The sequence below is a fragment of the Nothobranchius furzeri genome, chromosome 1 (assembly GCF_043380555.1).
Source record: "Nothobranchius furzeri strain GRZ-AD chromosome 1, NfurGRZ-RIMD1, whole genome shotgun sequence".
Classification (NCBI taxonomy): domain Eukaryota; kingdom Metazoa; phylum Chordata; class Actinopteri; order Cyprinodontiformes; family Nothobranchiidae; genus Nothobranchius; species Nothobranchius furzeri.
Genome location: NC_091741.1, coordinates 62,433,409 through 62,457,875, shown reverse-complemented (window position 1 = coordinate 62,457,875; position 24,467 = coordinate 62,433,409). Strand labels below are relative to the sequence as shown.

Sequence of the window (24,467 nt, the reverse complement as noted above, 5' to 3'; positions counted from 1 at the left end):
TGCTCAGCAATCTGCTGAGATTCCTCCTCTGAGGCCTGTCTGATGATCTTCTAAATCACTTCGCTTTATTAGCGTTAGATTTTACTGCAGTATTACACAAACATTTCAAAGTTTTCTTTTTCTTCTTTACAATAAACTTCAGCCCTGTTCACCCTTGGTATTTCTTCGACCATCACATTTCAACATTTTAAAAGCCGCAAAAAGTCTTTCAAGCTTCTTAGAGGTCAAAAGTGAAAAACGGAAGAAAATATAAACTATAGGAAATTAATCCTTTGATCCAGGAAGAATGGAGGAACTCAGGCCCGTACCATAATAAGCCTAGCAGCTCAGTAGAATACCATGTCTGCTCATACCTTTAGATTGGATTTCCACTTTGACAGTCAACTGCTTCAGTGATCTGTACATGTATTTATAAAGCAACTTCTAGAGTTCTACAACCCCTTAACCAATTTACAACACACCAGTCATTCATCCATTCACACACCAAAGGTGATGAGCTCCATTGTAGCCACAGCTGCCCCGGGGGACACTGACAGAGGCAAGGCTGCCCTACACAGGCACCACCAGTCCCTCTGACCACCAGCAGCAGGAAAAGAGGGTAAAGTCGTGCCCAAGGACACAACTGTGACAGACTGAGTGGGACTCAAACCTGCAACTCTCTGGTTATGGGGTGGGCACTTAACTCCTCTGCAACCGTTGTCCCTAACATCCCCAGTGAGTTTGTAATCAGATTTCTATATTGCTAAATTTCTTTCTAACCTTTACAAGAGTTACAAAACTTATGTTGCAAGATGGAGAAGCGAGTGCCCAGGTGGGATTCAATCCCCAGACTCCTGAGTGAGAGTCACCAGTCAGCCAAAGGGAAATCACTGTGGCCAAATAGCCAGGGCACATGATCAATCGGTGACAGGATGCTCACCCTGTCACACTTACATGATGTAATAAATTATTTCTGTGGACATTTAAATTGATAGTGCATGACGGCAAACACGCTTGTGAGGGTTTTTTTTAAGTATTTTTAGAGTTTTGTTTGGCAAATTAGTGAACAAACCTACCTGATGTAAAATATCACCATGAAACAAAATCAACTCCAGTCGCGATCAAACCAATAAATGAACACTAAACATCTAAAAGGGTAAAAACATACATTTCACACTAGTAACTCGATAAAGTGGACCTCTAGTGTTTAACAATTATGAAACCACAACATTTGTGAAACAACATCTTTTAAAAGTTCAGTCATTATTTCAGTGCATTTGCAGTCATCTCTAGTATAAATGAATGCCTCTTGAGTTGATCCATGTAGGAAAAAAAGCTCTGGTGCTTCTGTTCTCAGAAGAAGAACACAATCATGGAAGAGGGAAGCAGAAAACAGCAGAATTTGGAGTCTTATTTTTTGATATTCTGAATCTCACCTCTGATTGGTTTAAAGCAACATGCCTCTACTGTCTCTTTCCATTGCTTGGTTCCTTTCTAAACACAGCATAGTAAAGATTTGATTTTACCTTTTAAACTGACAAGTTTCCTTCGAGCAACGTCGATGTTGGTGGTGTCTTCTTCGTTAATCTGCGGGCAGCAGAGCACGGTGTCGCCCTCTACTGCCTGCACCCTCCTCACTGATGACGATGTCAAAGGCAACACAGAAAGAATAATAATGGTGAAAACCCACAACATAAACACACCAACAATACCATACATGACAGTCAAAAAAGACTAGTACACCTAAAAGACAAGGCATCAGGACAAAAGTGTGGCATCATATTTAAAATCCCATGCAAACTATCCAATAAAGCATATATAGGGGAAACTGGACACCAACTCAACACACGAATATTAGAACATAGAAAGGAGTGTGAGAAAGAAACAAGTGGAAGACACACAAGAGCAGCAAAGCAAGAAGCAGAAAGTACAAAATAGAAATCAGCTGTAACAGACCACTGCACCAGAGAAAATCATATGATGGACTGGGACAGAACAAGGATCATGAACACAGAACCAGAAATGTAAAAGATTAAGGAAGAGGCTGAAGCGATATGAAGACGTGGACCCAGGCCCATGAAGAGAGATGATGGAGTTTACACACTGGATCGCTCATGAGACTGTGTCATCAGCGAGGAGGGCACAGTAGAGGGCGACACCATCCTCTGCTGCCCACAGATAAACAGAGAAGGAAGTGACGCCACCAACATCGATGGTGCTCTGAGAAAGGCTACAGTGTTAGCTGAAACTTGTCAGCTTAAAAGGTAAAACAAATCTTTGCTAGGCTGTGTTTAGAAAAGAACCAATCAATGGATTTTTACAGATTACACAGAACAAATGTAAAGAAGAAACTACTGACTCTGTTTGCTTTGCAACGTTGATGTTTTCTCTAGTTTATCTCCACAAATAAGAATCCTGGAGCAGTTATTCTATGAGGTGGAGTAGCTAATGCTAACTGTTAGCTTCCACTAGTCGAGATTTGCTCTGCTCTCTCCTAGACGCTAAACCAACAACAGCCTCCCTTCCCCAGATGCGAGCAAAGATGGATGAGGCCATGAATGCTAATTTGATATTATGATGTGCTATTGACTGGCTATTGTAATTTGAGTGAATATTCAAGTTTTATTTTCAACATTTAGCATAATCTCAAGACCACCTGATGCCCTCCCACACCCCTTCTATATTCATTCTCTCCTTCATGATTGACGATGTCCACCAACATCTTCCTCCCCTGTCCCACATGGATGAAGATACTCGGCCCCTCACACTGATCCTCTTTCTTCTCTGTTCTATTCTGTTGTGACCTCACACCTATCATCAAACTATCAGAATTTATCTAGATATCCAAATCTTGCCAGCTTGACCCTTTATTTAGTTAAATCCCCCTTCTCCTGCCTCTTTATTAAAATTCATTTCTGTTCTTCACTTTTTGCTTATCTTTTTTCCAAGACTGCAGTCAAATTTCAGATTAGGAAACCTGGTGAAAATCCACATGATCCAAATGCTTTCAAACCGATTTCTGATAGGATTTTTTGCACAGTTTGCTAATGATCTAGCAGGGGTCACCAACTGTGGTGAAGCTGAGAGCTACTGCACGATTACTGAGCCATATGAAGGGCTACCAGGTTGATAGACAAAGTGTTGTCCTGTGCACAATACTGACTTTTGAAGTAGAATAGATTAAAGTTTAACTAAACGTCATGTATAATAAACATATTTTAAGGCTTTTTAACAATATAATCTCCAAATATATATATCAGTGCAACTGAGATCAAAAAACGTCTCTTTGGGCTTGTCCTTTCAGGGGTCGCCACAGCCAATCAGCTTTTTGTATTTAATACTGCATGTCTAGTGCATCCTCTACCCTCAGACCAACTAACTTCATGTCCTCTTTCACCATCTCAGTCTGTCCTCTCTGACTTTATCTCCAAAACATCCAACAAGCTGGTCCTCTGATGGACTCATTCCTGATCCTATCCATCCTCCTCACTCAAAGAGAACCCCAACATCTTGATCTTTGGAACCTCCTGTTATGTTGTCTAACTTATCCTCATGGACCATCCAACATGGCTGCTCTCACTTCTGTTTTCTACGCCTTTGCTTTATTTTTGCTGAAACCCTTTTTTCACACACATCACCCATTTTAATGTTTCTTCACCTCTTTTCCACCTCCTCTGTTGCTTTGGACCATGAATCTTAAGCCCTTAAAGTCCTCTACTTTCTTTACTTCTACTCTGTGTAACATCACTGATCCACTTTAACTGTTCTCTTCCATTTACACACATGGATTCAGTCTTCATTCCTTTCTGCATATCTCCTCCTCTCTAGATCTTCCTCTACATGCAACATGCTCCCACAGCAGATCACTATGTCATCTGCAAACATCAAAGTCTGTGGAGATTTCTGTGTAACATCTTCTATCAGCCTGTCCATCACCAAAGCAAACAAGGAGGGACTCAGAGCCGATCCTTGATGCACTCACAGCTCTCATCCATGTTCTTCACCACTCTTAAGCCTAATTTATACTTCTCCATTTGTGTCTCTTCCTCGTGGAGCTGACGGAGAAGTATAAAATAGGCTTAATACTTTTTGCTTACTCCAGAACTCCTCATGCACCACAGCTCCTCTCTCAGCACTGTCACAAGCTTCTAACCTCTCCTGTACGTCTCCTTTAGCATCCATGAAACAAAGGTAGCACCTGTAGAACTCTCTTAGCATCAAACTGTTCTGCTGCTCACAAATGTTCATTTCTGAAGCTTAGCCTAGCATCCACCACTCCTTCCCAGAGTTTCACTGTATAAGTCATTAGCTTTGTTCCTCTGAAGTTCCCACAATTTGTAAACCACCCATGATTTTAATTACAGAAAGAGTGATTTAAAAAAATGTTTATATTTATTTAGCCATAGAAAATAATATTTTACACTTTGCTGAGCGGTGAATCATGCTATTTTTAGAACAGGCCTGAGGGCACCTTAGGGCTCCTGATGGCACCCTGTTGGTGACCCCTGATCCACATAATAGTGTTCCTTGTGAACACTTCTCATATCTTTTGTTCTTCAGACCCACACAGTTTTCTGAGCTGCCGGCTTTGGTTTTGTGTTTCTACTCATCTTCCTTGTCTGACTGCTGCTTTGACATCACCTTTCATGCACCAGAGGCAACTTGGGACTGTGGAGGATCCAGAGGAGAGAAAATATCAGCAGAAGCGCAATATTTGGGTTTAAATAAATAGCACAGCCAGTCAGTCAGGTCAATGCTGAAATGAGAAAACAGGTCATTCTCAAATCTCTACACACAAGTGTGTGTGTGTGTGTGTGTGTGTGTGTGTGTGTGTGTGTGTGTGTGTGTGTGTGTGTGTGTGTGTGTGTGTGTGTGTGTGTGTGTGTGTGTGCGCGCGCGTGCCTGTGTGTGTGTGTCTTTGTGTCTGCACAGTTGTGTGTGTGTCACAAAGTCATGAATGTTAAAACCAATTAAAGTCCTTGAAAATTAGCCTGTCACACACAATCCTCCAGAGCCGCATCAAAAAAAGTTGAGCAGCTTTTCTGAGGTCTGAAGCTGATTTGACTGCAGGGCCCAAAGTTTTAAAAGTCAATTAGCTCCTTTGTATCCAAGGACAAAGCCTGACCACAAAATAAGTGTTACTGATCTTATCGTAGTAACAGACAACTTCCCACTGCAGGAAATCCTGGAAAACGATTAACAGATACTTTTTGTCAATACGTGTGACTGAATAACATTTCTACTTTTAGACATTGGATTTAACTATCTCTGCAGAATTTTTAAGTTAGATATTCAGTTTATTTCGGATTTAACACTTTAAACTGGCAGGTCAGCCCCTTGGGACGGCACAGCGTTGACCTTTTGTCTGGCACAGAGGACAGCTGTGAGTTTATTGAAGACTTTGCAGCTGGATGAGTAGAATGAGAAGTAAAAGAATAATGAGAGGTATTTAGGTGAAGCAGCGCTAACATGTCCTGCTGCTGCTGAGTGCTACACAGCAGGACTTCCTGTGACACAATAAAAGTAGTTTCTTACAGAAATCTAAAACTTCATCATCCACACACAGTCTGTCAGAGCTATTGTGATGTAAAACTGTAGTGTTACTCTGTCTTTTTTTTTTAAATATTGTGTAACTATGAAAGGTGGAATATGGAACACGAACACCAAAGTGACATCTAGTGTGTGGAGGTTGTAGTTGCAACAATCGAAGATACTTTCCAGCCGTCGGGAAAGAAGGTTTGCTGCCAAAACCTGAAATGTTTATTTGGGTCTATCTGTTGTAGGCTTCACCTAAACTCACTCTGGTTTTAAATCTTTTATGGTCGCTTCTTTTCTGAGGAGGATAACGACATCTTCTAGGCTCAGAAGCAGCTGCTTGACTTGCCAAGCCTGCAACTTTCCACAGTTTCAGCCTCGCTGTGCCGAGCAGACTTTTCGGACACCAAAATGGTTCCCTCTATTAGCTGGTATGTAAACATAAAACCAGTGTTGTCTCCGTCTAAATAAATATTTGATCATTTTTTTATTAAAATACATATATTTAAATATCTTAATATTCTCAAAAATTGGATACATTTCTTTTGGACTTTTGAAATTTGGTTAGTCATCCACATAATGAAACAATTTATTAACTTAAATATAATGGAAATCACAAAATGTGTTAATTAGAAAATCAGAAAAAGAATCTGGGTAAATAAAATGGAAATATTATCTTAACTCTCTCAGGCTCAAAATAAGTTTTGATAAAAGGACGAACAACTGAGTCCTTCAGGGGCACTTCTGAGTTAAAAAATGCTCATTAAATACGTATGTGGAATAACCAGGCAGGTAGGTTTTAACTGTTGCTAATCTGCAACGCCTGCCTCCAGAGGGTTAATAATAGCAATATTTAAAAGTGAAAATAGAGAAAATACTTGCCAGCTGGTGGCACCTGTGTTTGACAGCCTCGTTTCCATCAGTGTGCCCAATGGCAGCTATGGTTACATCACAGCTCATCATCACCAGCGTGTGAATGTGTGTATGAATGGGTGGATGACTGATTGTGTTGTGAAGTGCCTTGGGGGGCTACAACCCTAAGAAGGTGATAAACAAACATTGGCCATTTAAATAAATATCCATCCATAAAATCTCTGATAGACAATAAAAGTATTGAGAAAAGGTTCAGTGTTATAAAAGTGTCACACTCTAATCATCTAATGAATCCAAAACACCTGCAAAAGGTTCCTGAGCCTTTAGATGGTCTCTCAGTCTAAACCGAATTACTGAAATAAATGGACTTTTGCATCACATTCTCATTTTTCAAGTTTCACCTGTATACAGCATCAGCGCCCCTACTGGTTGAACTGAGTATTGCATTTTGAGGTGTGCATGCTTTGTCTCAGCTACAGGGGTCACCAACGCCGGTCCTCGAGGGCTACCGTCCGGCCCTTGTTAGCTGTTTCTTTGTTTCCACACACCTGATTGAAAACATGCTAAGGACAGGATTAAATTACTTAATCCATGAGTGGTAGAGCAGGAAACAAAAAAATCTAGCAGGATGGTAGCCCTCGAGGACTGGAGTTGGTGACACCTGTTTAAGCAGATGATCAGCAGAGACACACAGGCTGCTGGAGACCGAAAACTCAAGCTGGAAAACAAACTAAGGTCAAAACAAAATGTGAATAAGGACAGAAATGGACTACAGTTGCTCTTAAAGACGTACACAAGAAGCTTGTTTATTTATTTGTATATTATTGTCTACTTTATCTGTAAATTTGATAATTGACTTTGTTTGGAAAACTTCTAGATTGGAGAAGGAAAACTGTTATGGAATTGTAGTAATTTTCCAACTATACTGGATGTAGTAAACCATTGACCAGGTCACGAGGTCAAAGCATTTTAAAATCACCAGTGACCTGTGAGACTCAAATAAGATGCTGCTAGTGTCTAATTGCCATATATATCACAGCCTTTGGCCCTTGAACACGGGTCAGAACCAAAGATAAAGGACCCATCTTCGGCCAAGGTGGTCCACGTGTGTCCCAAGTGAACAATTCTCATAAACTGAAGTACAGTAGTCTTGTAGATGTGCAGTAGAGAACTAAAGAGCTCTTGATGTGGGCCTGAATCTGTTCTTTAATGATGATTTAAATAGAGCCCAGTTACAATGAGCAAATCTGAGTAAGCACAGCCAAATCAAACCAGTCCAACAACCCAGCGCTCACTCTGTTGCTCCAGGGCACCTCACTGACTTCCAAGGAACACGAAGATAGATACTAAATATATTCCCAGTGACTCTCAGGTAATCAGAGACTTCTGTTGCCCAGAGAATGCTCGGTCTAATTGCACTTTGATAAGATGAGCTGCCGAGTCTCTCCGAGAAAGCCATGGAGGAGCTTCCCTTGTGAACTGGAACTCTCACATCTTCTCTGATGAAACACAAAACAGGTGAACAGAGTGAAGTCAAACCAAAATGTAAATAATGACTTTTGAAACACAATAACCCATCTGTTTATGCTTATGTTATCTACTTGTTCTCTTTCTTTTTGAATCCCAGAGCATTCTCCTCGTACGTCGGGGCAAACTTTGTCTAATCTAATTTGTCCTATTAAGGAAACCTCCTTATATGAACTACTTCTGCATTTACTCCAGTTTCTCCTACCAGAATCAAGGGAAATTGAAAAATGGATTCACAACAGCCAGTGAGTTAAAAAGGAGATCAAACAGAAGTGAATTTATTATAGACAGATATAAATACAATTCTATTCCCTTGATCTCCTTCCTCCAATCCTCCAACTTGGAGGAGTCGGTGCTAATTAGAAATGTGTTAAAATCACAAAGGATGGAGAGAAGAGATCATACAGTATTAATGAACAGAGACAGAGGGATATCATCCAATCTCAGTCTCCATTTCACCTCTCTCTCTCTCTCACACACACACACACACACACACACACACACACACACACACACACACACACACACACACACACTGTTTTTCTGCTTTTGTCTCTTCCTCCTGACGATTCCTTCAGTCTTTTTTTATCTTTTGTCTTTTAGTCCATGATTCCTTCTGCCTTTACACATTTGTTGAATTTTTCTAATGTTTTCTTATTTTTTCTTTTAATACTCCCATGTACTTGGGAGGTGCCAGCGCTCTATTAGGCAGCTGTGTTCTTGTTGGCACGGTTGGAGGCCTGGCACCGAGCCATGCTCAGAGTGTCTCAACAGCCCTCGCCCATCCGTCTGCTCGCCTAGCCCCGTGCTCTTTCATTTTTCTTCACCAGCTTGTTGTGAGCTAATCCAGCCAGCACTGTGAGTGACTCGGTATCCCTGCATTATGCTTGACTGTTACTCTCTTAGGTGATCAGAGATCAGCAAAAATGGCCCAAAGACCAATCAAAAACACCTCATTCAACTCGTCGCAGGCTGCTGTCACAAATTCACATCAAACCACTTCTGACCTGAAAGCAGCAATCTGGAGTTTCTCCCCTTTCAGGGATAACATATGATTTTATTAGATATCTGTAAGAGTGATAGTTTTGCCATGCACTGTGATATGATGTAGTCATTTTTTCTTTTTACGGAGCCTGACCCCCATCCTGTAGAGCAGTGGTTCCCAACCTTTTTCCCAAGGGACCCCGTTTTTTACCAGTAAAATGTTTGACGACCCCCTCCCATTCTCTCTTCCAGTACAAACATTATTAAGAAATGATAAAATTGTTCAAGCACATTTTAATATGCTTTGATTCAATAGATAACAGTAATAGTAGGCTCCAGTACAGAACAAAGTCATTAACAAAACCAAACAGAGCATAATGTGCTTGACAGTTTGTATTACTTTTCTGAACACATTGTTTCTTGTAAACACTGATAAACAATCATTCCTTTCAATAAACGTTTGACACATAAAAAATACACTGAACAAAATGTACTTAAATGTGTATATTACTGTTTATACTAGATTATTTACTGTAAACGCTGTGATTAATCAACCAGTCCTATCTTTAATGAACTTTTGACACTTGAAAATAAAACAGTCAGCTGAGCAAAATGTTCTTAAAAGTGTGTTACTTTTACTGTACTGATTATTTCCTGTCTTAATATCAGTAAACTTTTCACTCATGAAAAAAATGTGAGCAAAATGTAGGCTATAAACAAGTAATAAATGAAGTTTTAACCCCTTAAAGCGGAGAGGTCCTGACGACCCACTGAGAGGCTTTGGCGCCCCCTTGTGGGGGTCGGGACCCCCAGGTCAGGAACCACTTCTGTAGAGCCCCATCCAATTTGAACTGACCGCCACTCAGCATAGCCAATAGTGATTGACATCTAATCTACAGATGTCAATCACAGAGCATGTGTGCATATTTGAAGAAGTATTCAGACAGATACAGAGTTTGTGACATTTCTTGATGACAAGTACGGCTTTAAAATATTTATGTACAATGTCTTTCAGCTCATTCAGACGCATTCACAGGTGTTGCTTCAACATAATCAAGAAAGCAGGGAGAAATGGCTTAAAGGTGTGGGACACCAGTTTTACCAATACAATTGCATTGGTCTCTAGTGGGAATGAATGCCTTGCAAGTCGTACTGAGGGGGGGAAAAGCTTAGATGTGCTTATTTGAGGACATCAGGACATCTTGCCTCAGATTGGATAAAAGCAACGTGACTCTGTACTGACTCAATTTGCTCTGCAACATTGATGTTACAAATAACTCAAGCTTGAAGGAGTTCTGCTGTGTGGTGGAGTTGTTAATGCTAACAGTAAGCTTCTACTAGCTGAGACGTTCAATGCTGTTTCTTGGACACTAGACCAACAACAGCCTTCCCCGTCATGAGTCAAGATGAATTAATGTTAAGTGACAGCATGACGTAGATCTGTCAGGCTTTTCAAATTCTAGAGTTTCATCGTCTATTTGTTATCTGAAGCTAATGCAGGAGATTTTGCTTTGAAGCATCCAGATGGAGTATTAAGATTAGTACCTTCATCAAAAACCTGCCACATCCTCTCCTATATTCTCATACCACCCTCAGGTGGAGGGTCCTCAGGTGACAAGGGCCAATTTAATTTCATATGAATAGTTTTATTTTATAAATCTACATAGTAAAATAAAACTGATTGTTATGCAGTTGTTACATTAATGTCTGTCTGTCTCTGTCAGTGCACCCCAGGGCAGCTGTGACTACAATGTAGCTCATCCCCACCAGAGCGTGGAAGTGTGTGTGAATGGGTGAATGACTGACTGGTTGTGTTGTAAAGCACCTTGGGGGGCTCCAGGGCTCTAGAAGGCACTATATCAAATACAGGCCATTTACTATTTTAAAAATATTTAATTAAACTCAGTTTATTTATAAAGCACCAAATCACAGCAAGAGTCGTCTCAAGGCACTTCAAAAAGTAAACTTTCCAGTACAGGTCAGTTCATTGAGCCAATCAGAAAAGAGTTTGCTGTATGAGGAACCCAGCAGACTGGTGTCAGTGCCTTTACAGCAATCCTCATACTAAAGCAACAACAGAGGTAGCTTCTACCCTGTTTGTGTAGACAGTAAATCATTTACAGGTAGCTAAACTGACTCTTCAAATAGGTGCACTGGTGCTTTATTCCCCTGAAAACCACTTCAAAGGCATTCATTCCTTCTATAGAGACCACTACAAATAAAGTTGACCTTTGAAAATAATAAATCAAAAATGTTTCCAAGGGAATTGTTGTGGTTTATCTGATTTCCATACTCTCATGTAGTTTCCAGGGTGACATCCCTGCTGCTGACATAACTTGTCTGTGGAGGAAAAGCATGGCGATTCGTTGTCCCACATTGTTGCAGCTCTGCTACCCTGAGGCACAGGAATACTGTCTATTTGCTTGTCTCACCTGTTTGTAATTGTAGGTTTATACCTGAAGATCAGATGTGTTCATTGCATACTATAACTACAATTGGAATTATTCTTTATTCCGTTAGCATGTAGAGCATTGTATGTACGGTTGAATGTATGTGGGTTATGTTAAGTTACTCTGGTTTGGATGGTTTTGTTTATATTTATGAATTTTTCATATTTTTCCCTTAAATACTTGCTGTCTTTAAATATCTCAAAACTAGATGTTTCATCTCAAGGGGCTTTATCCTCTGAAAAAATAAGTAAATAAAAACGTTTGCTACTGTTTTCTTTATTTGCTGCTTGTCTTGAAATGTTTTAGCTGAGATGACTCAAACCAAATTCCCTTGTGTTTCATGTTTTAAGTCTTATGTTCGGTGTATCTCATCAGATTTTAAGCCACAGTGACAGTATTGTGAAAAGACACAGATGGAGTTAATAAGCAGTTTAGGAACATCTTTCATCTGAGCCTTGCATGACTACTCTGGTAAAAGTGCTACATTAATTTGTGCATGTATGTTTGTGAATGTTCTTAATTGCATATTGATAAGTGAGGCAAGTGCACCGGGTAAACAGCTGTGACTGGTACTTCATTATAGGAGCGTGTGCATCATTCATTAACAGGCACAGCTGCTCCTCTGAGACAAGCCTTCAGAAAGTGACCAAACTCACACACACACACACACACACACACACACACACACACACACACACACACACACACACACACACACACACACACAAAGCTAGGTCATTGCAGTCATTCACCTAACTCTGAATAATGCACATTATGCTTTATCACGCCCTAACCTCACTTTACATGATCCTAACGCTACCCACGACCCCAGGAAATAGATTCTGTATCAGATGACCGTGAAGGCTGTTGGCATCAACAACATTGGATCTCACATCTCTGGCTTTCCACATTAAGAGATTTACTATAGCAGCTGAGAAGGCGAACAAACAGGATGTCCTCCACCACACCACCCAAAGTGGGAACAACATGAGGATACAATAAACATGTGTGTCACTGAGAAGCACTATTTTACACACTTTTCTAGAAATGCACCCAGATACTTCAAAAAACACAGACACATGTTCGGATAAACGTTCACCACCATTCCCTTTAAGAGATATAGTCAAGTCTCGTTTTTGAGAGTTTGGTTTAGAAGAATCTAGATGGAACAGATAAAAAGAACCATGTAAGGGAGAAATGATGAGAAAACTCATTAAACTCAAAGTTTTGTTGTCCTCTTAGTACATCTGTAACATCACATAATTGTTTATCTCAGCTTAAAAAACGTTTAGCTGAACATCATTTTAAGATTGTTGTCCTGTCCAAAGTTAAAAACCAGGAGAGAAGTTTCCACTAATACCCGTCGTGGTCTTTTCTTTGTTTATTTATTTGGAAAATGCTTTTATCCAAAGCGACCAACAATTGTCAACCTATAGGGCATGTTGTGATCTGTGGGAGTAACCTGAGTACCTGGAGGAAACCCACACACACATGAGAACATACAACTCCATGCAGAAAGACCACAGCCGGGTTTTGAACCTGCAACCTTCTTGCTGTGAGGCAACAGTGATAACAACTGCGCCACCATGCAGCCTTTTTATCTTTTGCAGCTTTTGGTCTAAATCAGTTCATCTGAACTCTTTCTGATGCTGGATGATGGAGGCCTCAAACTACCAGTGAGACTGAGACCTCCTGGATGTTCGAGCACCAACAAATCAGTGGAGGAGCTCCTCCCATCAGCTGGCTGACCAACCCACCTTCTCTACTCCACCATAGTCTCCTTTGGAGCACCCACCTCTCAGGATTTATGTACAGAATATTTTATCTTTGCCTTCTGGCTTGATCCAAGTGGAAACCTGTTCTGTTGTTCTGGCACTAAACTAAGAGCCAAAGGAATTTCTATTTGCCAACTAAAAAGACTGAAGATTAAATAAACCACTATGTTTGTTTAGGCTTTAATTCTAAATTCAGCCCAGAGTTTATTTTACAAACCTCTAAATATTAAAATGAATATTCCCTCATTTGATGTGTGCTGTTTAGTTCCCTAAAACACTCAACCGTGTGTGTGTGTGTGTGTGTGTGTGTGTGTGTGTGTGTGTGTGTGTGTGTACTTGTTTTTTATGTATTTAAGTGGACAAACTTTAACTTAGACTTCCACACAATACAGGACACCCTAAAACTTGGTTTTAGAAGTTTAGTGTGAATTCACTTTTAATTTAGATTAGTTTAGGTTATGGTTAGGAAAATAACCCCACTGGTTTTGGTTAGGGTATGGGTGAGTGGAGTCACTAAAATGAATGGAAGTCAATGATGGATCCTTACAAGTATAGATATACCAACGAGTATGTGTGTGTGTGTCGCACAACAACTAGTGAACCCTGGAGAAGCACTCTACTGTAGTTCTCATCTTAAACAGATACTTTATAACTTTTTCAAAATTTTAAATCATTTTCTTGAGCCAGGATGTGCTAAAATGACCCTTTACAGGGTTGATGAAAGGCCACCCAGCCCCTATCGCCCCCCGTGGCCAAAATATTCCACTTGCAACTTCACCCTATTGGGACTACCTTTTGCTGCAGTCTGCTTCCAGCATGTTTCCTACATGTTTTAGATCATTAACACATCTGATATGTTTCATTTTGTGATGAATCACTTCTGTAGACACTAATAAAGGCTGGGGGGATGTTTCAGTTTTTAGATTAAAGATGCGTTATGTAGAAATGAAATTAAAATGACACCGTGTGGTGAAATGTGGTTACTGCAATCACTTTAAAGAACTCGCAGGAGGCATGACAACCCCACACTCACTTATGGTAAACAGTAGTTACGTCCCTTCTTCCTTTGCTTTGAAAGGAGAAAAACTGACAATCCCTGCAGCTGGATATGAAACACGTTTCAGTAGAACCTTCCATCCAAAATGGCTGAAACATTAGACTCTTACTGGATTTTCTCACTGTGAAATTCTCACTATAATCTTACATACTGCACATTTAAGGTGTTAAATAGACAAAAGCACATAGAGATTTGGTTTTGGTTCTACAAACGGACACAAGGGGGTGCTAAAAGATTAAAGTCTCATCGTCACACACACTGATGTGGTGTGGTGAAAATCCTCTTTCGCGTTTGACCTATCCCTCTGGGGAGCGGTGAGCGGCAGACACGGCCGCGCTCAAGAACTATTTCCAACCTCTTAAAGCTGAGTGTCAATCAGGGAGGCATTGGTCCCATTTTTATAAAGTCTTTGGCATGACCCGACCGGGACTTGAACTCCGAACTCCCAACGAACGCTCCACTAGTCCTCTGAGCTGGTTAAAGCAAGCCAAAACTGTTCAGTCCCCCTTTAAACACTAAGCATGGCAAATTATACAGAAATGTCTTAGCAGCACGACACCATTTGACATTTTTACCATATCTGAACCACAACAAGCAACTACAGGACATCTGGATCAAGCAAGATCAATCAGGTTCTCTTTGTGCATCAATGCGGTTCTGATACATCTGATCACACACAGCTGCTCCACCCATCCGTTTGAGGTCATTAGATCGATCGAGTTGCTTTGTTCACCTCACGTCTGTCACTCTAGTGCAGCTCAGGTGTCTGACTAAAGTCCCTATCTCCACTCTCAGGTCCACTTCCTGTTGGCTAGAGCAGCTCAACTAAACCTGCATCTGGGTTTGCACCGTTCCTTCTGACCATAGATAACCATCACTAAAATGAGCAGATTTAAATCTAGTCAGTCGCAGAAAAACGGAACTGGCTGAAACCTATTTTAAATATAAAACATCGTAACATTGTCAGTTGCCCCAGTGGGCTCTGTGGAGGTTAGAGAAGCTGGGTGACGCGTGGGGTTGCATCAGGTGGGTGGAGTTCTGGTTTTCAGGATGGAAATCTTTGAGGAATGCAAATGGTATACCTAAGAAACGAAGCAGGGATTTTACTTTTAGACATTATTATGCACAGACCCAACTTTTGGAGAACTGCCATGATAAACAACAGGAATGTAGTTTCAAAATGAAAAAGCATACATGCAATAAACAATGGAGTGGAACAAACAGACAAAAACTTGGCCCACACACAGTACAGCCCACGTCTACCTATTTAGGTGGCTCATAATCAAAGTAATGTCTCAGTTGTCTTGTCCTACATCCTTCCATGGTGTAATCCAGTGCAGTGGTCCCAAGTGAAGCTTCTGGCATTGAGTCTTATTATAGATATCACACTGTCCAATTATCACTGCTAACCACATCCTCAGAGCATAGCCCACAGGAGGGCCTCCTACCTCAGGAGAGGGAATGGAGCTGTCTAGTGTTACAGTGTTCTTATACCTGCAGTTTAGATTGACTATGAAGGTGACATTAGCAGGACAAAAATGAAGCGAGTTCTTTAAATCAGTGCTTGAGCTTTACGCAGTGTGAGTTCATCAAGCAGGATTACTGTAGAACTGAGAGCCAAGACACATTTCTGTCATTTAGACAGACAATGACCTTGTAAGGACAAACTCTTCTGTCTGTGTTGTGTTGTCTTTACTAGTTAGTACTAGTACTCGCAGTCTAAAGCGCTGTGCAGAAAAAATGTGGAAGAAATCTTGTCTCCGTGTCCATCTGCTGCATCTTCTGACCCATGCAGTCAGAGATGTGAGGGTTGTCTGTTTCTCCCACCTGGTGTCCCAGAGCAAAAGGAATCCCAAGGTGTTGTTTATCGCCATCAGCAGTATTGTCTCTCCTGCCTCTCCTTTAGCCTCCATTCACTCTGATGAAGACCGTGAGAACTTCCTGTCTTTCTTTGTGGGCAATGTCAGTAAGGTTAGATCTAGCATCTCTCCTTTAGCTTTATGTCTGCCTGTTCCAACTCCAGCCCGGCCCATCATCCTAAATATCTTTGCTCCTGTTTCCTTGCCTGAGCTAACCAAACTAGTTAACTCTACGAAGAAGCTTTCCGAGTTTCTGGTCAGGTCCCTGCTCATTTAAAGAAACCTGTAATCCGCCTGATTCCCTCAGGCTTCATCAGGGACATTTTTGTTCATTTGGGCAGTTTTTTGTTTTTCTTTTTGACACCATTTCACCACCGTTTGTGCATATGGTACAAAATTTTGTCGCAAAACCTCTCTCTGGACAAATTTTGAAATTCTATTTGGAATTTTTTAAATAGACCAAGGGAACACTATGAAAAAAAAACACTATACACTTAAGACTTTAGAAGACATTAATGTCCGCTTGTAAAAGTGGCTATAAAAAATGTATACATACATTTTTTTTTGCTTCTTTTTCATAGATCTGTTGAACAACTTCAGCCCTGCTCAAACATAAAAATTTCAATCATTTTGAGGATTTTAACCCTTGCAATGCCATTTTGAACACTCAAAGTCTTTGCTGTAATTTATGAGGGAAAAAAAAAACTGAGTTATTTTCTAAAAAAGTCATTTTTTTGCCTGGGGTGTTTAGTACAGATCAGTCTTGATTATGTTATGAAATATCTAAAATTTAGAATTTTTTGCAACATATTTAAAATTGACTATACACTCGAACCATTAGAGGGCAAAAACGTCCCATTGACTTCAATGCAAACCAGTTTTTGATCCTGTATCATCTGCAAAAAATAATCATGCTTTCTGTGATATGGTTTCATTTTGGACAAAAGTAGTCCAATTTATGATTTTTACTGTTCACCACCAAATTCAGGCATTTCTCCATATGTTGCCCAGGCAAACTCATCAGATGACCTCATTGGTGAGTTTGCATCCAGAAAAAGGCAATCTGCAAAAGGTGTCTTCCATTGTTGAAAGAGAATGCTTATTTGATCTGTGCCTACTGAGTTGCAACTTATTTTCTTCCACTTCAAGCACTGACTAATTGGAATGCTTTGGTAATTTACTGCAGTATTCCTAAAAACACCAGCTCTTCAGCATAAAGTATCTTCATGAATAACATAGTGAGAGGGAGACATGAGTAGAAAAGAGGAGCTGTGTGGAAATAGATGATGGGGTGACATCTGTTGGGCTTCATCAATGCCTGAAGCTCTACACCCTTTGGTGGTGCCAAATGATAAACCTACACATCCTACCAGATGATCCGTTTCTTCTTGATTTGCCTCATCTTCAGACTGCTATTGAGTATGCGACATAAAAACATGTCTGCTCTAACAGCTGCAACTCGGATCAGTCTCCACACCTTCAGAGCACTTTTCCAGGGTTTTAACTATGTGTCTGCTGCCATCTTCTGGAAGATAGCTGAACATCCATCCATCTTCCTAACCTGCATTTTCACGCAGGGTCACAGGGGGTTGGTGCCTAACTCCAGCTGTCTTTAGGCAAACAGGCGGGGTACAGCCTGGACAGTTTGCCAGTCTATCACAGGGCAACACAGAGACACACAGCCATGCGCACACACTCACACCTAAGGACAATTTGGAGAGACCAATCAACCTGACAGTTATATTTTTGGACTGTGGGAGAAAGCTGGAGTGTGTTTTCAGCATTGGGTGAAACCGTGTGTATGTTGACAAAATTCCTAGCAGTAGGAACAAAACGATCTTGACGCCCTGGTGACAGCAGTGACTGCAGGTGAGAATGAGATCTGACAGTGACCTCTTTAAGCTACTCTATCTGTAACTGGATTTTGTTGTTATGAAAACCAGTGCCAACTTCTATTGTCTAGAAGTAGTTCTTGATTCTTGTAGATGGTTCCATGTTCTGCAAGTAGAGGTGTGTGTGGCTCCAACATGTCTCTTGTGTGATTTATACATGCTTTATATAGAGCTTCCACATTCTACATGCCATGGGTCTTTAAATGTTCTGGTCCCAACCTTTATTTTGTCCTTCTAACACATGTGGCCAAGAGAATAAAAAAACTACTTTTTTCTTCTTCTTTTTTTCTTTTTTTTTAATCAAAAGGTCTTGAAGCTAATTTATTGTCATGTAGTCTCATTCTGATGGATTGATCTCTTGAACTTTTTCAAGATGAACAGGAATTACTTATTACAATGTTGTAATGAGTCAAGATGATCACAAGAGGGATAATTGTTTATTAGCTCAACTGTGAGGGGAGGGCACAGAGTATAAAATTAGTAGAATAAACATCTTGTTTGCAGCCATATTGTGAATGGAAAGGTCCCCCAGGAACATTTAAACAAATAAAAAGTTCTGTAGATAAACAATAAATGACCACTGCTGTATCCCTTATTCATTAAAACATTCAATGCTTCTACCCTGGATTAAATAGTAACGTGTCGCTATCGTTTATTTGACTAAATGTGGCAAAACTTTTACTACACAGTCATGTTTATGTTCGGAACCATGACGGCCATAGATATGTATATAAACACTAGATGGCGAAAGCGGGAGTCGAGGGCGTAGCTAAACGGCGGCCATCTTACCTCAGACAACAGACCACTCAATAGTAGCAGCTGAAAGGTGAGTGGGGCGATGGTGGCACAGGAGTTAAGTGCTCGCCCCGTAATCGAAAGGTTGCAGGTTCGAGACCCACTCAGTCTGTCACTGTCGTTGTGTCCTTGGGCAAGACACTTAACCCACGTTGCCTGCTGGTGGTGGTCGGAGGGACCGGTCGCGCCAGTGCTCGGCAGCCTCGCCTCTGTCAGTGCACCCCAGGGCAGCTGTGGCTACATTGTAGCTCATCCCCACCAGTGTGTGAATGTGTGTGTGAATGGGTGAACCTTGAGGGGTTCCAGGACTCTAGAAGAAGCTATATCAAATACAGGCCATTTACCATTTGATTAGCTTAAACACCCTTAACTTGATAAAATATTAACGGACTTACAAGCAGTTTGTCTTATTACAAACCGTAGAACACATGGACTTGAGACAACTTGCACATGTTGAAAGTAACGCTTTTGAAAATGGCTTAATTGTGAACCATGTGTCCCGCCTAGGCTATCTGCATGTAGTGATGAGAAAAATGAAGCCCCATGAAACAATGGGGCTTTCCTACACTTTGGGCTTGTTCGAGATGAGCCAGTTCTGCGCAGATTAGATCACAGGTGATCGGAGTGCAGTGCATGCCGGTTAGATTTGTGTCCCACTTGACGCCGACTTGCTCTGACGTCATGCCTACGTAGGCAACGATAACCTCGTGAGATCAAGGCAGCCGCAGATTTTGGAGCATGGCGCTGCAGTTGCTCTCCACCGGCTGCAAAACCTAGGGCATGACAGGAAACACCTGGGTCTCACCTGATCTAAGACCTGATTGGTTCACATTCTGATCCAATCATCCGGTGGTTGAATGCAAAATGTTAGTTGGTCACGTGTATTCTTTAAATCATGTTATGTTGATGATGACAACTATATAGGCCATAAAGAGGAATGTGGTTTGTGTTCTTTTGTCACGTTTCCTATGAGCACACTGAAGCTACAGCTGATAACCTTTACTTATTATTACGGTCATGTCTCCATATACAATATATGATATCCTTCGTGTACAATATATGATATCCACAAGCATGTGAGGAAGTGTTTCAGTTGCTAACAGGCACCAGAATTAAAATAAATAATTAAACAAGTATGAACTCTAACGCGATATCTTCATCCATCATCACCCGCGAGCTACACATGTAGGGAAATCTGTCCGACTTAAACGCCGGCTTTCAGTAAACTCCCCCTGCTGCGTCCGTCTGCTCTTGTCTGTTTTCCAGGCGAGGCGTTGCTCAACTCGTACAATTGTGTTACTAAATGGCTCACCACTCGAGGCCTCACCTAAGTGCTTCAAGACACTGCTGGATGATTTAATGTATTACGACAGTCTATCATTTCACAGTGCTACAAAGTATGTAGATACAACGAAATTGGGTGTATTGTTCTCCCTTTGTGCAACGCCTGGGGGTGCCGCTGTAGCAGTCTGTCTCATCAGGACAACACATTCATTTTTTAAATGTGTCACTGCTTCTTGTGCTTTTGTAGGACTCACAAAGGCAAGTTTTTTAAACCTGGGATCCAGCAGTGTTGGTAGTGTCAAAACACTAACAGACCCCAAGTGATGTATATGGTCTTTTCACCATGTTTTCGCCCAGCTGCTTTGCCATGTTGGTACTCAAAGTCAGAGTTTTGGTTCCAATAGCATGATGAACCATTGCCATCAGAGGTATTACTTTTGATGCCAACACCCTCTTCTCAGATGAGAGCTCCACTGTTGCTTGGCAAGAATGCATAAAGGTTGGTTCATGCTTGACGCGTCCGTGAGGTTCGCACGGCTCCGCGCTGCAAAATTGCGTCATTTTAACAACCACGCCCCTCCACCACACCTCTGCATGGCCCAAACTTTCCGCACCGCGCACCTAGGAAATTTTCTAACCACGCGGACGGTCAAACGAGGAAAAACATGGCGGACTGGCAAGAACTAGTATGGCAGAAGTTCGTAAATACAGACATTTATATGATTCAACTCTCAAATATCACCGTGATCAACATGTTGTTAATAATTCTTGGAGAGAAATAGCTCGCACTGTCGGAAAAGACGAGGACGCTATTAAAAATGCTGGAATGCCATGTTGTAAACAACAGTAATTTTTACTTCTACTATGGTGTAATGTTGGATGCATGCCGTAGAGCTCCATGCTGCCCCATTCAGTTTGGGAGAATATTGGCTCACCGCAGAGACGAGCCGCATGAACCATAAACGCTGCGAGTTGTGAAGCGCGCACCATCCGCGAGCCGCATCACCAAGCGGAAAGTGAATGCGTCAAGTGTAAACCAAGCTTTAGGTGTCCTTAATGATGTCATACTCCGGTGCTGTCAGTGGGGGTGTTTCTGTTGGTAAGGAGGCCAGGGCAGCCCCCACTGGCTCTCAGTTTGTACACGTGTTGAAACATTTGGAATGTACTGTCAACTTCCACAATCATTTTAAGGGGCTGCCTTCCCATTTGTTCCTGCACCTGGAACAATCGCTCCTTTGCTGTGGTGCTTGTCCTGAAATATGTTACGAGCCGTCTACATTTAGCTCCCAAGTCATTTAGCCCATCAACGTCATCACATGATTTTCGGACAATGAGATTAATGGCATGGGCAATGCAAAATGTGTGCCTTATGTTCAGTTTTCTTACACAGGCAAGCATGTTTGATGTCCCATCTGTAATAAGGCATTTTACTTTGTTAACAATTCCCCACTCCATCATCTTAATATGCCCATCAGCCAAGTTTTCAGCTGTGTGGACCACTGGGAAATGATGAACACCAAGTAAGGTAGTGTGCAGTGTGTCTTCTTCTATGAAGTGGCAGGTCACTGCAAGGTAGGCATCCATATTAATGGAGGTCCACATGTCAGAAGTGAGGCTAACAGCCACCACCTTTTGCAGCTGGACTTTTGCCTTTTCTCTTGCCTCCTTGTATCTTTCCTCCACCATTTCCTTCAGAGTCTAAGGATGAAATAAAAATACAATTAGTATGAGACTATACATTAGAAATGAACAGCTAGACTCTGTTGACGCACTTTCTACTCGGTAGAATGTAGCTGGGATCCACAACTTGCATCACCTCCACAATAGAGAATGGATGGGAATCCTTGATTACCATGTTGACCACAGTGTTATCCAGCATTGATTTTCTGGAATCTAATTAAATAATAGGTAAGGGGTTAGCCTATGAAACCTATAAGAAAAAAACTACTTTCAATACCTTGGGTGGTAGCTGGCTGGTTGGCAGGACCTGCTGCAGGGCCAGGATGGTCATGTAATGCTCTATAATGGCGAAGCATGCCAGATGTGTTGTTGCTGTAAGTCAGCTCCTTATCACACACCATGCACTTCACCTTTAATATGAAATAACATTAATATAAAAAGATGTGACAGTATGGGCATCCCATCACTGACACCTCCAATTTATAAGACGCCCTGGTTACCAGTCCACAAAATCATTCCTTTGGCTGACTGGTAAGCGCGCCTGACTCTCATGCCAGAGGTGGAGTGTTCAAACCCTGCTCAGGCCTTCAACATTCACCATGTCACAATTGGCTTTTACCAGTGCTATTCTACTGAAAGGCACATTTGCTAGCAGGGTTACAATTATTGTTTGTTTGATTCTTGCTGCCTTTGTGGATATTTTAAATAAGAACACAACAGCTTTCTGAAACATTGTAAAATTGAGCCACAAGTTACTGTTAATGAACACATTCTATTTCCAGTTGCTATTGTATGGTAAAGTATCACTGATACAAAGTTAATAGAGAGCTTTTCTGTTTAAGGAAATCTACTTCTGCTAAAAGACAGACTTTCAAACAATCTGTAACAACCAAACATCTGCTAAAACTATGACCTCAGATAGACAATTTATAATTTATATATATAAAAAATGATAATTTTTTTTGCTGTGATGCGGAGCTATAAGCCAATGCAAGAGTATATCCCTCAGTTAATTCACACATTCTTCACCTTATTAAGAGCGACCAACTCAAAATATTGCCACACTGCTGGACTTCTTTTTTCTTGCAGGCTCCATCTGTAAAAGTTGGATTGTTGGTGTTAAACCTAGATTCTGTGACTGCAGAATAAAGTGCCCACACCAAGAGTCCATCATTAACAACTCATTCAAACAAACACCCAAATTTTAACCTACTCCCAAGTGTGTCCTAAAAGTAAATGTAACCTTTGGCTCACCTCAGAAGGCTGCAAGTAAGGTGTTCTACAGACCGACCACAAGCCTTGAAGCAGGGCTTCATTTGGCACGCCCACTTTTGCTCGACACACGCTTCGGTGCCTCGCTTCATTTTTTCCCATCACTATCTGCATGTTATTCAGGTTGAGACCACAATCGATATTTTATGCGGTTCTACAAAACCAATAACAACGTTAAGACAGCCCAATTGTTGTGTAAATGGCTGTGTTTGTGGATGTTTTTGTATTTATTAGCTGTCTAACTTGGCTTAGAGAGGACGAGGCTACGGTGGGTGCACTGCTTGGCAAAACAAAGTTGACTATTTACCTCAGTGGGAGTTGCTTGTTTTATTTTAAGTAAATTAATGCTAAATTGCCTGTGAGTTTTAAGCATCTTGGTTTGTTACACAAAACTTATATTAAGATATATTAAAACAGGACATTTCTGGATTTATGTTTGCAGAAATACACCTTTGTTAATTGTGAAGCTTGAGGGTCAACATGCCTGACTTTGTGCAGCCTACGGATGCTCGAATCTCCGCTGTGACAAATCGAGACAACGTGGGATCACCTTTCATCTGTAACTGTTGCAAAGAAAACCTATTCTTGTTCATTATTCAGTCTGTTAATTGTTTTTATGTAAATAAAATAATTAGAAACTGCTGTTCCATTGCTGCTGCTACCTTTTTCTATACATTGTTTATCTGGTTTTATGAATGTTAAAAATCTCCTTCACAAGATCAATCCATTATCCATCTAACATATTTATTACTGTAATCCATCATATTTATTAACCTAATCTATCTTTTGATTATTTCCTAACTTTTTCAGAAAGCATTTCCAAAGAGCTTATAATTATTAAATGAATGTCAATACATAAGAAAACAAAAGTTAAGAAATAGTGAAAATACAAAATAATTTGCTGGTTTAAATTTTATTGTTGGGCCGTTCTGGCTGACAGATGTGATTTGGGTCTCGGTTGTCTTATTTGTTGGGGTGCACATTTTGTATCAGTGTTCTGTTAATGTGGGCTTTACCTCAAAATAACCTGGAAATCTCATCTCTAAACAAATCCTATTTCACAAATCAGGAATATACATATAGATATAGTTAGATCTATATAGTATAATAATAGGCTATGTATACTTCAAGTTACTGTAGCTTACAATTAAATGTGTTATATATGAAAGGTTAAATGCTTTGTGGAGTGAAATAACAGGTATTTCTGGGCCAAACCCATCCTATTTCATAGACACATCTCTGGCGTTTATAATAAATCAAATCTTTTGAAAATCGGTTGAAAATTGAGTAAGTTAGAGTTATTTAAAAAGTACATGCACCTTACAACCCAGTGTCAAGAAAGGGGGCAGCTGTCTGAGGTAAGATGGCCGCCACGTTCCTACGTTGCATCCCATAGGCGAACAGCGGGGAAACGTCTTTTGGAAATCTAGGGTGACCAAGGAAAGTCCCGCCTTTCTCGCCTCTGATTGGCTAGATTGGCTCTACTACTATTGGCTGAAAATTCG

The 24,467-nt window shown here is 40.8% G+C and overlaps 1 protein-coding gene across 1 annotated transcript in view; it reads left to right on the top strand.

The window, feature by feature from the left end:
• Nucleotides 1-23,544, top strand: part of mpped1 (metallophosphoesterase domain containing 1) — a 158,745-nt gene extending 135,201 nt beyond the window's left edge. The window contains exon 7 of the mRNA XM_070549645.1: nucleotides 23,405-23,544. The gene's annotated coding sequence lies outside the window, so the exon portion shown is untranslated. The remainder of the gene's footprint in view (nucleotides 1-23,404) is intronic.
• The last annotated feature ends 923 nt before the right edge of the window (nucleotides 23,545-24,467 follow it).